Here is a 19,346-nt window from a genome sequence, read left to right on the forward strand (position 1 = left end):
CTACTTGAAGCAGCTCCCTGTGTGCAGGAGCAATGCCGGCTCCCGCAAGACACTGGGAACTGGCTAGCAACGCCAGGGCCTTTAGGCTCCCCCCATGGCCCTATCACTTTCCTTTCTCTCTCTTCCATCCCATAATGGGATGGAAGAGAGAGAGGTTGTTTTTGCAGTGGTCTCTCCATAGAATGACTTCAAGTGGCACACAAGCAAGATGTTTGGTTGGCATGTTATAGTTACCTTTTGATGTACAGCAGAACAGAGTCAAGTCTGGCCTTCTGGTAAAGCTCTTGAACTGTCATTCAGTAGTTTGAAGGTTCAAATCCCAGTACGGCAGCGTGTCTGTTTGTTTACTTGTGTTTTGAATGCTAAACATTCCTAGTGATGGAACATTAAAAACATTTTTCCCCATCACCATTTTTGGCTTGAATATCAGAGATGTCTGTACCCTGCACAGTAAGGAGTCATCTGTGACCTAGTGGTTAAGCTCTTAGACCCTCACACAGAAGGGTTGAGTTTTTATATCATCATTGATCATATAACTAACATTTGATGTAAATGTATTCATTAAAAAAACTGTGCATGGCGGGAGCGAGTTATAGTCACCTCAGGGCACGAGTTATAGTTAAGTGCTGCAAAAACCTTTAAGACTGCAGGCATTCCACTTCTTTCCATCTCAGAGATCTATAGCAATAGGAGCCAACAGGGATCCTCTAATTTATTTGATAAAACACTGATGTTAAGAGTGGGAGAAAAGGAAAACACAGGCACACTAATAAACAAGATATCATACTGGATATGCTTTCAGCATCATTGTGTTTCTCTAATTCATTCAGACATCCTACATGCACAGCATTTGACTAGTTGTCACACTGGTCTTGATGCCATTAAGTGATTTTGTGAACTGTTGACTTAGTGGATGGAAATTGGTCCTGGACGCCCAGACCATTCCATCCTCAGGCTCGTGTATGCAGTTTAAAAGTGGTTAAAGACCCATGGTACCCGTAATATTATCCTCCATAAATGTATGTACGCCCAGTAACATTGCTCCAAATGCCATCCAAATCTCTAGAGCAGGGTTCTTCAAACTGGGGTTCTACCCCCCTATGCAGATAATAGTGCTTTGTTTAAAGCAGAATTTTTTTTAATTGCATTTGTAAAAAAGGTAACAGAACTTAACTGCAATGTTTAAATAAGTCTAGACTTATTTAAACATTGCCAACTTAATAGAATAGTTATGAAAAATTCTGAGGTGGGCCCGATTTATTTATTTTTTCCCACTGGGCGGGCGCGGCATTAACAAGATTGAAAACCACTGCTCTAGGGGATTGGGTATGTCTGGAAATATTGAATCACAGATGTCATCTGCCCACATAAGTCTGTTTTTCACTTCTGTAGTAGAGGTTGATTGATTGTGTAATATTAAATCTAAGAACAGATGGGGAAGGTTAACCTTGTGCACACAACATATTCCTGCCATCCATCAATGATCGTATACCTATCCCGCTATTGGAATTCTCAGCACCCCCTCGTATGCTTGATCTCCCATTAAAAAGAGTATTCAGTACATCTATTATGAATTCATGTATTTATCAGTTGAGCAGGTCCTTATTGGATAGTCCCTTTTTTACCTGTCAGACCTTATTGCTTACTGAGAATAGGAGTTTGTCTTCAATCCAGTTTTTATTGTGGAATTTAGCAGGCTTGTGAGAAGAAATTGTAGACTCTGAGTGGGGTACCGTTACTGATCAACCTTATATTATATTCTTGCAGGAGACTTGGGCATTAGATCCATTTTTTAGACCTGCCTACACAAACTGTAGTTTATCAGGGGATCTCCATTGAAATCATAACCAGTGACTAGTCCCACCTACATGGGGGGATCCCAGATCACTCCTTTACAGTATATCTTAAGTGTAGATGTTCGCCTTTCTTCAGTAAGACCTGGAGAAACACTTAGGAAATTAAACGTTTTGCAGCCTATAAATGAGGCCATATTGGAAATTGCTTTAATTTAATTTAAAAAGCGTCGATATGTATTTAGAGAACCAGGAAAACATTAGCGGGAATTGCTTAATTTGTCTTTATTAACCCAATTCATAAAACATTTTTATTGGAAAAAGATGAATAAGGAAGAGAACAATGTAGACTTAAAGGCTGCAACCCTGCAAATATGAAAAGAGAGTCTGTGCCTTTAAGGGCGCATAGCACACCAGTATCCCATCATGCCCAGTAGGTGTCCGTTACTTCAGTTCTTTTTTTTTTTTTTTTTTTTTTTACTGATCTAGCAGTAGTATTAGCTAGGGGAAACTGTTTATTAATGTTCTGTTTCTTCCACCCGGGAGGAGGCTGGGTTGCTAATGATTTAATTGGAGATTCCCCTGACTAGAATTAAGGGTAAGAAACCATTCCTTCTCTCTCAGGGGATCGCCACTGATAATCATAAGCACTGAACAGAGTAGCAAGCCCATCCCTACAAATTGGGCATGGGCAGGACTACTCAGTGCTTATGATTTCAGTGGAGATTCCCCTGAGAGAGAACTAGGATTACAGGTAAGAAACCATTCCTCCAAGGTCATTCCATCCAAAGCTGGCCGCCCCTCTGGTGACATATTACTGTGAGTCAGGAATTCCGTAAATTTAGTTATTGATGGGTCAGTGCTTGATAGCTTATGTATTACTGGATTGACCAGCAGTGGCCTGCAGATAAACTTGTACCATGTTTATAATCTTAAAACTAAGAAACCCCAATGTTAAGATTACTCATGCATCATTTAATTAATAGACCAGACAAATGTCCTTGATTGCCGGTGATTTCAGTGTTATATTTGAACCAATAGATGGCATTGATTCTGTTACTGATATGGAAGACTAGGTAACAGTATACAGAAGCTGGGTGCCAACCTGTTTCATTATTGGTCTGCTTCAGCTGTACAACTATTATCCCTTACTCTAACCCATGACCTGCGTGCCTGTAATGGTAGAAACAAATCTGACAGCCACTGTCAGTTATGGTATGCTGTGGTGGAATTTGAAGTTATACACAGGTCATATAGCAACCAGAATGCATTAAATCTAACATTGAGGGGTAATATGATCGCAGATGCTAGTGCCATATGCAAATTGTCTGGGGCAGTTTTATTTCTTGAGAACAATACAAAATCCATTAAATGGTCCAATCTTTTAACTAAACCTGACAGATTATTGCAACTATCCACCAAATAAAACTTCCCCTTTTAGGTATTCACAATTGTTTCATTTAGATTTTGCAACAGTTGTGCACCTCTAATTCGTCCGCACTTCCTTTTCACCATGGTTGTCTAGTGAGTGTTGTAAGGCCAAAGGTATATTTATTAAGGCCATTAAATCAGGTGGGTGCGAGGGTATTAGGGCAGCCAGATCCCAGTGTAAGCATATTGTGGTCTATTTCAAGCAAAGTTGTATTAATTCCTACTGGCTTGATGTTGTTGAGACCTTCAAACATAGAGACTGTAGCGTTCTGGCAAAATATAGCCTACGGCAGTTAAATCAATATCCGTCCTTTTGAGATTTATGTTCAACCACTTCAGTAAGTCAAACATTTTACAGAATTGCATACACCAAGCAACGTGGAAACTTTTGCATCAACTGTACCCAGGGCAAATGTTTGTAGACCTGAGAGTGTCCCTAGTTCTACTGATAATTGCCAGTCGGAACACATTCCTCTTTATTTCTCTCTTGATGACACCAATTAGGCCATTCATTGTTTGCAATTCCTGAAAGCTTCTGGTCCCAACAAATTTCTGGGGGAATCTATTTCGATCTGAACACGTCGTATCGCCCTTATATTAAGCTTTTGTCCAATAGGATTATGGCAGGAGAACAATCCCTAATTCTTGGTTTTGTGCTGAACTATACCATCATTTAAACAAGCATTTGCAATTCAGTAGGGCTTGCATTTGTTGAGTTAGAGCTATAGGCATTGTAAATTCATAACTGGACCTTTCTTGCCACATAAAGTGGTCAACCCTGCCTCATAATTTTGTTGTATCCTCCCATATGATTCCAGTGGCCCTGCATATAACGAAAGCCCTTCCATTTACCTTTTTCTTCTATGTGCAGCAAAACAAAAAAATATGTTGCAATTTAGCATCTTAATTTAAATCTGCCATCCTAATCCCAATAGAATACCATTTTCACCACCACACCATCAGAGTTGCTGGCTGGTTAACACAGTTCCCCAAAAAGACACAAAACAGCCACTGAGGAGTAACTAGAGAAATAAACTAGAAGGGTCACCCAAACAAGTTGGCCTGAATTACGATCAGAATTGTAATAAAGAGAGATTATTAAACCATATACAATTATCATATAAACCTTTATCGGAAATAAACTTTAAATTGGCCTGAATTATGGTCATAAGAGAGATTATTAAAACATATACAATTATCATATAAACCTTTATCAGAGATAAGCTTTTGGCATTAGACTTTAATGCTCAAAACAGCCCCTAGAGGGCACCATAACAAAAATATAATTTGTTAGAAACAGGTCATGTAACCACATTGTTAGCACCAAGAAGGGATAATCCCATGAAAAAAATACAGGAGAAAGTAATGCAGTGTAACCATATACTTCCCTGTAACCTTTGTTTTTTTCAGTGAACTTCCACACCGAAGCACAGAGCCATGAAGAACACTGAAAATGGTGTCCCAGAGCTAAGGCCCTGAAAAGGGAATCCCTGTCTCTAGAAATCAGTTCCCAAGCGGGGAGGATAAGTGTGTTGGTAAGGAATCTGCTACTAGAATATGTCTCTACCAGATAAATCATTACCGAAGGTAAGTAACTTGTTCATCTGATACAGACTTCTAATTGCAGATTCCTTATCTTAGAATAGACACCCAAACAGTACCATACTCGGTAGTGGGCTGTGAACCATGATCATACTAAAAAGTCCTGCAGGACCGAACGACCAAAGTAGCTGTCTCTGTGGACCTGACTGCACAGGCAGTAGTGTTTTGTGGCCGTGTGCAGAGATGCCCATGTTGCTGCCTGGCTAATATCCAGATCAGGAACTCCTCGAGCCAACGCTGTGGAAGCAGCAGTTGCTCTTGTGGAGTGACCATGCAAGTCCTCAGGAGGTTGCTTCTTTGCCAAAGCGTAGCACATTTTGATGCAAAGTAGTACCCATTGTGAGATGGTACGCTTCTGTACTGCTTTCCCCTTCTTTGCACCCACATACCCAACAAAGAGTTGATAATTCACCTGGAAATCTTTAGTACGATTGAGGTAGGGAGACAACTCTTTTTGGATCCAGGCGGTGGGGTCTCTCCTCATGAGAAGGATGTGGGAGTGCGTAAAAAGAAGGCAAAGTGATGAATTGGCCTACATGAAAAAGGCATAACAAACGTGGGAAGGAAGGGGTCCCTCGTTCGAAGCACCACTTTGTCAGGGTGAACGGATAAAAATGGGGGCTTAGATGAAAGGCCTTGAAGCTCACTCACTCTGCGAGCAGGGGTGATAGCAACAAGCAATGCCGTTTTAAGTGTAAGGAGCCGCAAGGGGCAATTGTGTAACGGCTCAAAAGGGGCACACATCAAGTAATTGAGGACTAGATTACTAAACCACTGGGGCATAATAAGTGAATTGGGAGGAACCAAATGGGTGAGTCTCTTAAGGAATCTACCAACAATAGGAGATTTAAAAAGGGAAGTTTGATCTGGCTATCTAAGAAAGGCTGAGATAGCCGACAAGTAACCTTTAAGGGTGCCCAATGCAGGTCCCTGCTGGGCTAAAGAAAGGATGAACAAAAGAACCTCCAGAGAGGGGATCAACAGAATTATTGGCACACCAAGCCATAAATTTATGCCAACAACAGGCGTGCAGGGACGCCTGGCTGCCAAGATAACGTCACAGACTTTGGGTGGAAGGTCAAAAGCCGTCAACTGCTGCCGCTCAATCTCTACGCATAAGGGCGAAGATTGGACAGGGTCAGAAGGAGGACCTTTTGCTGTTGCTGCGACAGAAGATCCTCTTGAAGAGGGAGTCTGACTAGAGGATGTGTGGCCATGCTCAGTAGCTCTGGATAACATACTCTCATGCCCAGTCCGGAGCCACAAGGATTACTTGGGCCCGGTTGTTCTTGATCGTCTTCGGAACTCTGGACAGAAGTGGTATAGGTGGGGAGTCGTGAAGGAGGCCTGAGTTACACTTGAGACGAAAAGTGTTGCAGAGTGAGTGCCGCCTTGAAAGCTCCAACGTGCAAAAAAACTGACGTGCATTCCCTCCGGAGGCAAACAGATCTAACAAAGGCTCTCCCTACTGCTGAAAGAGACCTCGGGCCACCTCCGGATGGCGATGCCATTCGTGATTGACTATGCATCGACGGCTGAGCTCGTCTGCTCTGTCATTCAGAGAGAGACAGATGTTGAACGGCCAGGGTAATGCCTTAATGTGCCTGCCCACGTCCAGAGATACAGAGACTCTTAACAAAGAGTCCAGGACCTCACTCTACCCTGTTTGTTGCAGTACCACATGGCGGTAGTGTTGTCCGTGAACATTTGCACCACTTTCCCTTTGAGAGAGGGAAGGAATGCTTTCAATGCAAGCCTGATTGCCCGGAGCTACAGAAGATTGATGGGGAGTCCAGACTCCGCCGGAGACCAGACACCTCTGATCTCCGCCTCTCCCATGTGGCACCCCATTCCAGGAGTGACGCGTCTGTCACTACTGTGAGATCTAGTTGTGGAAGGGAGAGTGATCTGCCGTTGACCCAATCCTGATTCGAAAGCCACCACTGCAGATCTTTTGTTGTCCCCTCTGAGATCTGGACCATGTCGGAGAGATTCCCCTGATGCTGCACCCACTGGAACTTCAAGTCCCACGGTAGGGCCTGCATATGCCATCTGGCATGTGTCACCAGCAGGATGCAGGAGGCCATGAGGCCCAGCAGCCTCAGAGTAATTCTCAACGAAACTCAGGATAGAGGCTGAAACATTGGAATCATAGCCTGAATATCCCTGGACTCGCTTTTCAGGAGGATAGGCCAAAAATGCACTGTCTCCAGAACAGCTCTGATGAAAGGGAGCGTCTGAGAGGGAGTCTGGTGTGACTTCGGCATGTTTATAGTGAACCCTAGCGTGTGCAGAAGGTTCACAGTAGTCTGAAGATGGGATACGACTGTCTGGGGCGTGTCCGCCTTCAATAGCCAGTTGTCAAGGTAGGGAAATACTGAAACCCCTAACCTGGGCAGATGAGCTGCAACCACCGCCACTTTTGTGAACACCCAAGGGGCACTGGTAAGGCCGAAGAGGAGCACAGTAAATTGAAAGTGGTCATGACCTACCATGAATCGCAAGTAGCGTCTGTGGACAGGCAAGGCAGGTATATGGAAGTAAACGCCCTGCAAGTCTAACGCTACCGTCCAGTCTCCTGGACCAAGGCAGACAGGACCTGAGCCAGAGTGAGCATTTTGAACTTCTCCTTCTTGAGGAAGTGATAGAGGGCCCAAAGGTCTAGGATAGGATGTAAACCCTTGTCCTTTTTGGGCACCAGAAAGTAGCGGGAATAACAACTAAAACCTACTTCTGGCACAGAGACCCTCTCTATGGCTCCCTTGGCCAAGAGAGCAACGACTTCCTTGCGGAGAAGTGCCAGATGATCCTCCGGCAACCGGCCATACGATCGAGGCATGGATGGAGCGGGCACTCTCGAAGGAGAGGGAGTAGCCCCTTCGGGCTATCTGCCAAACCTACCTGTCCATGGTGACGGATTCCCAGTGGGGCAGGTGATGGTGAATCCTGCCTCCAGTCGGTCTGAGATGAGGGAATGGACTAGGAAGGCTTGGAGGCTGCAGCAGTGGCGGGGGTGGACTGGGCAGACCTCTGGTTCCCTGTCCCACAAACCCATCGGATTCTGCGTCCCGGGCACGCAGGGGCTGAGTAGCATGGGTGGCACAGTGGCTGGGAAAGGGACGTGACAAGGAGCCCTTCTATGGCCACGAAAGAGGCAAAAGGTGGACTATTGGGGGTGAGGGGCAGAAGAAGGGCCAAGGGACCAAGCCATAGCCTGGTACTCCTTGAACCTCTCAAGCGCGGAGTCTGCCTTGTCTCTGAAGAGACGGGTGCCATCAAAGGACATGTCCAAAAGGGTCTGTTGGACATCCCCCGAAAAAGCAGATGTCCTCAACCAGGCGTTGCACCTCAAGGCCACTGTTGATGCAATCGATCTACCCAGAGAGTCAGTCATGTCCAGACCACAGCGAATAGTGAACTTTGCCACGTCTCTTCCATCAGCAACAGCTTGAGAGATGAGAGGGCCTCCTCCTGGATCAGCGGCAAGACTTGCGTGACCGTATCCCACAATGAGTAGGTATAGCAGACCAAAAGGCATGCATTGTTCACTGACCACAACGCCAGACTGGAGGAAGAAAATATCTTCTTCCCAAGATGGTCCAGTCTCTTTGATTCCCTATTTGGTTGAGCGGAGGGGAATGCGCCGGAAGAAGAGAGAGCCTGAATCACAAGACTTTCAGGGTTGAAGTGTTAGGGCAGGAATTTATGGGATGTTCTGGGCGGGCCGATGGCGGCGGGCAATTGTCCTGATCAAAGGGGCCCCTGTGCCGCGTCTGGACCAAGTACCCAGAAGGACATCGGTGAGAGCTTCATTGAATGGGAGTAGAGGCTCCAAAGTGGAAGCCCCAGGCTGAAGCACCCCAGTCAGGAGATTAGTCCTGACCGCTACAGTGGGCAGTTCAAGGCTAAGGACCTTAGCCACCCTACTGCCCACCATTGACTTGGAGGCCCCCTCTGCTGTAGCTACGATAGGAGGAGAAAGCCTGATAGCACCTGGAGAAGTATCCAGACCTCTAGCCTCACCCAATTGCTGTACCTAGTCCATGTTAGGGTCATCTAGCTGGTATTCATAAGGGTACAGTGACCCCTCCAATCCCTCCTCATATTCATGACCATAGGAAAAAGAGTCTGAATCTGACCTGGGGTGAGTAGGCCCCATTGAAGTCAAAAGCGGCATCAGCCAATGCCGTTCCGGGTCGTCTGGAATCAGAATTGGGTCAACATCGGTCGTGGGCCCAACCATCGTCGAGAGCAGCAACGATTTAGCCGGCATCAGGGAAGGTCGCAATGGCACAGCCTGCGTTGGCACGGATTCAATAGCGGATCCTGAGGGGCCCTTGGAGGCCGAGGCCGAAGCCGAAGCCGCCGACGTGGAACCCAAACGATCCCCAGCTGAACCCCCGAGCCCAGACTAACTGCCCAAATATGAGACACATGTCCTCATAAAACTACTTTAGTTGGGCAGGGGTCGCTGTGGCTCCCAGAAACTCGAGGAGGTGCGGAGCGGACCCAGTAGTAGGCTCTGCAAACGGAGGCCTGGAGCGTTGATGCTCCTCCCGCGTCACATCAGCCGAGTGATGGGGTAAAGTTGAAAAATGCCTAGTCTTCTTCGACTTCTTGTTCTTTTTACCCAAGTGACCTGAAGACTTGGAAGAAGACGAGTGGTGGTGACTCCGCGAGCGATCTCGAGACCTTCCTCTCGAACGAGACAGGGAGCAATGTAGAGTCTAGCGCCAGGCCGCCATGAGGGTTAGGGACCGCTCCCTCAAAGCCTTCGGATGCATGGCCCGGCACTCGGAGCATGAGTTCGGGTCATGGTTGTGCCCCAAACACCACAAACTGACCCGGTGCAGATCTGTCACCGACATCATGAGGTGACAGTCCTCACATGGTTTGAACCCATCCTTCAGGGACATCCTCTACGCACCAAAAGTCACCAAAAAACATGACAAAAGTGTCTTAAAATTGGTAAAAAATAAATATATATATGACCAGGGTAGCTCTTTCCGGATCTGCGCGTGGCGCGGAAATAAAAGAACTGACATCACCATGCCGAGGCGACGTCTACCATGACATCATCACCCTGACATCATCACAGCCACAATGCCAACGACGAACACGGAGTGGACTGACTCCACCTAACGGCACACGAGGGTACTGCTCAAATGGTGGGAAGGGTTATTATTTTGGGGTTCCCACTAACCTAGTGTGGAGACCCAAACAGAGCAAGATGTTGTGAATGTTTTGGTGGTGGTCCCATTGTCCACGACCACCACAGGCTGAGTTATGAGCAAACATGTTTTGAAAAAGAATGCTAGCAAAGTATTATAGGAAGAGTTACCCAAGTGCAGTAATTATTGTAGTATCGGCTCTTACCTCTGTGCCGGGAGAGACACTTTCCCTTTGAAGATTTGTGTTTTAGTAAAGTATTCACCAATTGCAAGTGTTTTAAGGGGAGAGCCACAAAAAATGACTGATTAGATAACTGTGAATAATATGACCAGCACTCCTATACCGCCGATCGAGTTCACGCTGTTGTGCCTGTTCGAGCTGTGAGTCCCATGCCTGCCATCAACACGAAGGGGAGAGAAAAAGAGAGAGTTCTCGCACACTGAAGTGTACTGGCAGTCGTGCAACAATCCATGTAAGAGGGGCAGTCTGCAAGACATGACAAAAACAGCCTCAAGGCGGGACAAACGTAGAGCAATTACCAAAGACATCAAGTGATTTTTGAAAAGCAAGCCCATGAACAAATTAAAGTGATGGGCATGAGGTGGGTGTGGTTAAAAGCCCACAATACTTATAACAGGTCAAAGCGCTTGCTTGCTTGACCTAAGGAGGAGACTGGTCTATCCTAGGTAAGTATCAGTCTGATTGATAACCTGTCGAAAGTGCTTTACTGCCAAGTTGTACATAAACTGGAAGATTTGATGGCACAATCTCAGATCATTCCCCACTACATGCTGGGTTCCATACAAATGTGCATGGTATACTCCTTGTGTGTCTTAATTTACTCCAAGGCAGAAAGATGAAGTCTGTCCTTGGACGTGTTTTGACCGATAATCCAAAAGCAAATACAGTAAAAAAAAAAAGAAGAAAAAAAAGAAAAATGATTTTGCGAAATTGCCACATTTTAACACAGTTTGGTATTCCAAAACCCTTGGTTGTATTCAGAAGTGGTAAAAATGTGAGAGATCAGCTTGTATGGCCTAAACGCATGATCCATCATCCTCCTGATTTAACACGACTTTAGGGCTACCTCCCATTACCAGACATTACAGATGTCGGCATCTTGCTGCATGTCGTTTGACGTCAGATACTAAGAACATTGTGGTGAATGACATAAACATCCACCAGTCATTTTTTTCTCACTGTAACACGAGAAATGTAATTCATTGTGTAAAATGTCCATGTAATAATACATATATTGGCTAAACAACTCAACCGGTGAAGACCAGAATGTTGCAACTTCGTTCACGAATCAGATGCCAGACACACGGTGCCCCTTTGACACATCATTACACTGCAGTGAACTACATGGAAGATGACATAAAGTGGTCAGTGGTGTTTGTCTTGAAGCAAGGTTTAGGTGTTCAACGTACAGTAACAATGTTAAACAATTGTGAGGCAAGAAAGATGGAAACATTGAAAACAGTGACATCAGGTCTCAATGACGCACATGAATTATGGGCATTAATTAGGTAGGCACATGGCAGGAATTTTACTATATGCATTTTTCCAGTTATTGATGCATGTACACTGTGATGATAGGATAAATGAAGAAAGTTCTTAGCATTTCTAGTTCTTTATTTTATGTATATTCACAGATATTTTGTAGCAAATAACATCGCCCAGCAGTGATACCTATTCGGTGTTAGATATTGTATTAGACCCTATGTTGAACATGGTGAGATGTACGCAGAATTGAGAGTGCGATCAGTGTACTTTTAAGGATTAATATTGGATTGTGCCAGTACAATCTGGTTGTTAAATAGTCCCTGTTGTCTTCCAGCAGCCTTCATTTGTTGTTTGGAGGTATATGGTAAGATAAGTAAGACCATGGATTGAGTATACCTTTTGTATATTTTTTTCACAAAATTGTGAAATGGTGTCAACAGCGAGTTTTTTGCTTTTTTAATTCAAATAAATACACATTTGCAGCCCCTTTTGAAGATGTCCGCAGCCTTCCCGTCTTCTTTCTGTTGGTTTTAGCCTTTTTTGGTTATAATCTTTAGATCAAGGCAGTTGTGTTGCTACAGTTATATAGCCACCATTGTTCTCTAACATCGTGCATCCGTTTTATCGAAGATAAGAAAAACCTTGTACCCAGTAGGTCTTTTGAACCTTTTTTCCGACATTTGAGAATTACCGCTAGTAGCGTGCTTCCCGCTTACTAAATAAAATGAGAACATATTTGCATTCATTGATGTGGACCCTTTTAAATAAGGATGATTAAGCTTTCTTGCTGTTATTTCAAGATGGCCACAACATATGCTAGCTTTCAGCCTGGGTGTTTTAATTTGTCCTTGCTGTCTTCACCTTTATATCAGGAAGATTACGTATGTGGCGTTCCCGACTTTTGTAACTAATGCGGACCGCCAGAGAGTATAATGCTGATTAATTGGGTATAACACCAGGATTACACCACCTTCATTCCAGTTTGTAGTAAGTGTTTTACATCTTGTTTATTGGCCCGGCAGGGCGTTTTTTTGATAGTGTGTTTTTAAAACTTCATTTACTATTTATTGTTCCACTTTCTACAGGCTAACCCAGTTATGTTTTGCCTGGACATTTGTGCTATTTTAACTACCTGTTGTTAAGCTCAATGTTCCTTAACTAACACACGGGTTATTATGAATAAAGGCATACAGTATGACTTATACTGAATTAAATATTTAATTTGAGGAGAGGCCCAATACTCATTGTGTGGTTAATCATGTTATGCACGCTCAGGTATTTGACACGTTCTCTTCACACAGTGTTGTTTAAAGAGCATTCTTCGCTCTGAGTTAGCGCACTTATCTGAGTAAACACTTTTTGCCTTTCTCTTGATGCATGAAGGCGTAAGGGCACAGACTAATCTTTTTCCATTTTTATGGTGGCGAGTGTGCTTTGCACATGGGGCTTTGCTCTCTCAATGAGCATTGCTTATCGCATGTTCAATATAGAAAATTGTTGTGTTTTTTTTTAACCTATACACCTAGAATTTTGAGTCATTAGAGCTGAACGTGGGAGTACTATTGGTGGAGGTTCAGTTTTTGAATCAAGACTTAGTTAATTATGCTAATTTGTTTGTTTTTAGCTTGTTGAATTGCCTATCAGCCATAGGTCCCGATGAGGCCGAAAAGTTATAAATGCCAAAACACGTTGACACTACCTCTTTTAAGGAGCCAAACCTCAAAAGGATAATGTTAGGGGCAGATGCTCTAGATGTTAAATAAGTTGACACGCAAAAAGAGACATATGTCTTTTGTATGGCGACCTGACCAGTGGATTATATTTTGTAAATTATAACCACCTTGTGACATAGCGGTCCTAACAACATTGGTTTGATAGGCTATAATGTTTTATAAATATAATTTTGTTGGGACTGGTTTCTGTCTGTTTTTTTGTGATTAATGTTGTATAGGATTTGGAGCTTGATGTTTGGTGTTTTTTAAGAGAGAAGATGGATCTTTGAACCCATGTTTCTGATAATCTTTCTTTTAATAAATGTAAAACTGAATACAAAGCTTATGATTTGTGAGTTCAATCAAATAAATATTTGTAAATGATTTTGTTTTCTCACACAAATCAGGAGTTGCCTCACAAACACATTGTTTTTGTTGGATAATTTTTGGTTTAAAATATAAACTCCTGCCCCTTTATTTTCTTATTTTATGTTTTTTTGCTCCAGAGATGCAGTGATTATAGGGGGTACCCCCCATATATTTTCTGACTGTGAGTTCCATACAAACGTCAGCACGATTGACCAGATTATCGCTTTGAATTAATCTTGTGGAAATATTTAAGGCTCACTAAGGGCCAAGTGTACGTGGCCTTTGTAGACCTAGGCGAAGCATTTGACCTAATTCCTAGACAATGCTTGTGTTTTACTTTAAAGTCAATAGGATTTATTTTTGCCTTGTTAGAAATCCTCATCAGGCTTCACAAGGGTAATTTTGCCCAAGGAAATGGAGGATGTAGAGTGAGCTCACAGATTGCATAACTTTCAAGCGGGTGGGTAGTGTGGCAAGGCTTTGTACTGACCCCATTATGTTCGATTTCTCTCACTATATATATATATATATATATATATATATATATATATATATACAGAATATGCATAGCATGTGTATCTGCAGCTACACATGCCGTCGAACATAAATATATATATATATATATGTACTTAAAGAAAGCTATGGAATTTCGGAGGAACACACACAGATGGAGGATATAGATGAAAGGCAAGCCTGAATTCACAAGGACACTGGCAAAATTATACCTGCACCTCCTCTGAAGCCTAAGAGGAAGCTGGCCTTTCAAGAACAATTGGACACTGCTCAGCTACCAGCTAAAGTGCCAAAGACTAAACAAAAATCTCCACCTCCACAATTTTCTCCTCCTCATTCTCCTCACCTGCTGGTCTCTCCACCTACTACTCCCACACCTGTACAATCTCTTGTACATTCTTTTGATCCACAACAAGACAATGTGGATCCATGGGATCTCTATGATCCAGATCTCATTCCTGATAACAGCCCAGACTGCTATCCCTCCAAACCATCGCCACCTGAGGATAGCACCGGATATACTCAGGTTTTAGGTAAGGCGGCATCCTACCACAATGTCGCCATGCACACTGAGCCCTTAGAGGCTGATTTTCTCTTTAACACATTATCCTTTACACACACTACCTATCAGTCCATTCCCATGCATCCAGGTATGTTAAAGCATGCACACCAGTTATTTCAAGAGCCAGTTAAAGCCAGGATAATTACTCCTAGAGGGGAGAAAAAGTATAAACCACCTCCCTCTGATCCAGCTTTCATTACACAACAACTGCCTCCTGATTCTGTAGTTGTAAGCGCGGCCAGAAAGAGAGCCAACTCTCAGTCATCTGGGGATGCACCCCCACCAGACAAGGAGTGCAGAAAATTTGATGCTGCAGGCAAAAGGGTGGCATCGCAGGCAGCCAACCAATGGAGGATAGCCAACTCCCAAGCACTGTTGGCTAGATATGATAGGGCCCACTGGGACGAGATGAAGGATATTCTACAACATCTCCCCAAAGACCAACAAAAAAGGGCACAACAAGTAGTCGAGGAAGGGCAGGCTATTACCAATAACCAAACCAGATCAGCCCTAGATTCTGCAGACGCAGCAGCTAGAACAATTAATACTGCTGTTGCTATACAGAGACCCGCATGGCTTAGGTCTTCAGGGTTTAAGCCTGAAATTCAACAGGCAGTCCTTAATATGCTGTTTAATCAAAAACAGCTTTTTGGCCCTGAAGTAGACACGGCTATTGAGAAGATGAAAAAAGACTCCGACACCACTAAAGCCATGGGTGCTTTGTATACGACACAATATAGGGAATCCTTTCGGAAACCTCAATACAGAGGTGGATTTAGAACGCAAACACCTGAGGCATCCACCTCACAATCAAAGTCAACCTACCAACCTCAATACCAACGAGGTGGGTTTAAAGGTAATTACAGAAGCCAATACCCCAGAGGCAGGGGAAAATATCAATCAACAAAACAAGCTTCACAGCAGCCAAAACAGTGACTTACTCCATCTCTTCCCAACTCACACCTTACCTGTGGAGGGAAGCCTGCAAAGGTTCCACAACAATTGGCTACCCATTACAACAGACAACTGGGTACTATCTATTATCTGCAATGGTTATTGCATAGAATTGGCACAAATTCCCCCAAATATTCCACGAGAACCACACAATCTCTCCACCCAACATATCTCAATGTTGCAAGAAGAAGTAAAATCTCTATTACTCAAACAAGCGATAGAGCCTTGTGCCACAAGATCAAATAGGAACAGGGGTCTACTCACTGTACTTCCTTATTCCCAAAAAATGCGGAACCTTAAGACCAATATGAGATCTCAGAACTCTCAATCTTTACATCCTGTCAGAACACTTTCACATGGTAACCCTACAGGATGTGGTCCAACTGCTACAGCAGCAAGATTTCATGGCAACATTAGATCTCAAGGATGCGTATTTTCACATACCCATCCATCCAGCGCACAGAAAATACCTCAGGTTTGTAATTCAGGGAAAATATTATCAGTTCAAAGTGTTACCCTTCGGGATAACAACAGCTCCCAGAGTATTTACAAAATGCCTGGCAGTAGTAGCTGCCTACCTAAGAAGGCAACACATCCATGTCTTTCCATATCTCGACAATTGGCTAATAAAATCCAACAGTCATACACCGTGTCAAAACCATACACATTATGTAATACAAACCTTACACACCCTAGGCTTCTCTATAAACTACCAAAAATCCCACCTACAACCTGTGCAAATTCAGCAGTATTTAGGAGCCACTCTAAATACACAAACATCACTTGTAAGCCCAAGTCCATGAAGAGTTCAAGCATTTCACAATGTATTGGCACAAATTCAGCCAGGCCAACAGCACACTGTCAAATTCATAATGAAACTGTTGGGCATGATGGCATCATGCATCGCCATTGTCCCACATGCAAGATTAAACATGCGACCTTTACAACAGTGCCTTGCACAGCAATGGTCACAAGCACAGGGTCAACTTCACAATCACAACATTCAAGGACAATGGGACACCAAACACAAACAATTTCACATAAATCACCTAGAATTGCTAGCCATATTCCTAGCACTGAGAGCTTTTCAGCCTCTTCTCACTCACAAGAACATCCTTATCAAAACAGACAACATGACAATGTATTACTTAAACAAACAAAGAGGGACCCATTCATCTCAACTGTCCGTCCTAGCCTAAAAGATTTGGCATTGGGCAATCCACAACAACATTCACCTGGTAGCACAATACATTCCAGGGATACACAACCAATTGACAGATGTTCTCAGCCGAGATCATCAACAAACACATGAGTGGGAAATTCATCCCCAAGTGCTTCAGACATACTTTCACCACTGGGGAACGCCAGACATAGACCTATTCGCCCCCAGCAAAAATGTAAAATGCCAAAACTTCGCATCCAGGTACCCACATCCTCTATCCAATGGCAATGCTTTATGGATGAATTGGTCAGGGATATTTGCTTACGCTTTTCCCCCTCTCCCGCTCATTCCGTTTCTAGTCAACAAACTGCGTCAAAACAAACTCAAACTCATACTTATAGCACCAACGTGGGCACGTCAACCCTGGTACATGACACTGTTAGATCTGTCAGTTGTACCACATATCAAACTCCCCAACAGACCAGATCTGTTAACACAAAACAAACAATTGATCAGGCATCCAGATCCCAAAATACTCAATCTAGCGAGTTTTGGTCCTGAAGTCATAGAGTTTGGATATCTACAACTACCAACTGAATGTGTGGAAGTAATTGAACAAGCAAGAAAACCCACTACCAGGCAGTGTTATGCAAACAAATGGAAAAGGTTTGCGAGTTACTGTCAATCTAAACAAATTGCCCCTCTTTCAGCGTCAATACAAGACATTGTAAGTTATTTGCTTCATTTACAAAAGGCAAATTTAGCCTTTTCGTCCATTAAAATTTATCTCGCTGCAATCTCTGCGTATTTGCAAAATATACAACACAGCTCTTTATTTAGAGTCCCTGTTATCAAAGCCTTCATGGAAGGATTAAAACGCATCATTCCACCTAGAACACCTCCAGTGCCTTTGTGGAATCTAAACATAGTGCTCACACGACTCATGGGTCCACCATTTGAACCTATGAACTCATGTCAGATTCTATACCTAACATGGAAAGTTGCCGTCCTAGTTGCAATTACTTCATTAAGAAGAGTTAGTGAAATCCAAGCTTTCACTATTCAAGAACCGTTCATACAAGTACACAAACATAAAGTTGTACTTCGAACAAACCCAAAATTTCTCCCAAAGGTTATATCACTGTTTCATATCAATCAAACTGTGGAACTACCAGTCTTCTTCCCACAGCCAGAGTCTGTAGGAGAAAGAGCCCTGCATACATTAGATATTAAAAGAGCTCTAATGTATTACATAACTAGAACTAAATCATTTAGGAAAACCAAACAATTATTTGTGGCGTTCCAAAAACCACATACTGGTAACCCTATTTCAAAGCAAGGGTTAGCTAGATGGATAGTAAAATGCATCCAAACATGTTACCTGAAAGCTAAATGGCAGGTATTAGTTACACCTAAAGCACATTCCACATGGAAAAAAGGGGCTCCAATGTCTTTCATAGGAAACATACCAATGGCCGAAGTTTGTAAAGCAGCCAGTTGGTCAACACTGCATACATTTATCAAGCATTACTGTGTAGATGTGTTAGCAACACAGCAGGCCACAGTAGGACAGGCTGTACTAAGAACACTATTTCAAACAACTTCAACTCCTACAGGCTGACCACCACTTATGGGAGGCAAAACTGCTTTGTAATCTATGCATAGCATGTGTATCTGCAACTACACATGCCATTGAACGGAAAATGTCACTTACCCAGTGTACATCTGTTTGTGGCATGTTCCGCTGCAGATTCACATGCACCCTCCCACCTCCCCGGGAGCCTGTAGCCGTTTAAGTTCAACATTCACTTGTACATATGTATGTATATATATATTCCATTTGCATGGACATCTCTTTTCTTTTTACTCCATCACTCCTACCTTACCCTCTGCGGGAAAACAATCTAACATGGAGTTGATGCCCATGCGCAGTGGAGCCGAAAAGGAGTCGTCACTCGATCCCGTGACTCAAAAATACTTCTTTGAAGAAAAACAACTTGTAACACTCCGAGCCCAACACTAGATGGCAGAATATGCATAGTATTTGAATCTTCAGCGGAACATGCCACGAACAGATGTACACTGGGTAAGTGACATTTTCCATATATGATATAAAACACCTTAGTGTCTGTACCTGTGACTCCCCTAAATTGGGAGGGACCCTCATTCCAGCTATTTTATTTGTAGTTGATATCCTCTTGGTTTCCCGTACTCCAGTGAGTTTGCAGAATCTTCTAAACAGGGTTTGCGTATTTTTATGACCTTTGAGCTCTGGGGTGCGAACACCTGTTTTCGGTCAAGAGCTCGCCCCCCACGTCCGCAGCACCACCCTGCTGTCTCTGTGTCCCTGACCCCTGCCCACGCTGCTGCTAGCGTGTTCGAGGCCCTCCTCCACCCGCAGGCCTCCTCCTGCGCCTCATCCCTGGTGTCTAGTGGGCTTCTGGTAAGCATCGCTAGACTCGTGTGCATTGTGCTGTTTCCGCCGTATTTTGAACTGTATTCTGCTTTCTGCGCCTTGCTTCCTAGCGCTTTTCTACCCCCATTTGTGCCTCTTTAAATTGCTGTAATCC

General features: G+C 43.6%; 1 protein-coding gene across 2 annotated transcripts in view; it reads left to right on the forward strand.

Annotated features, from left to right (window-relative positions):
- Nucleotides 1-19,346, forward strand: part of TUT7 (terminal uridylyl transferase 7) — a 1,097,449-nt gene that overhangs the window by 284,638 nt on the left and 793,465 nt on the right. The gene's annotated exons all lie outside the window — the stretch shown is intronic.

This window comes from Pleurodeles waltl, chromosome 1_1, assembly GCF_031143425.1.
Source record: "Pleurodeles waltl isolate 20211129_DDA chromosome 1_1, aPleWal1.hap1.20221129, whole genome shotgun sequence".
Lineage (NCBI taxonomy): Eukaryota > Metazoa > Chordata > Amphibia > Caudata > Salamandridae > Pleurodeles > Pleurodeles waltl.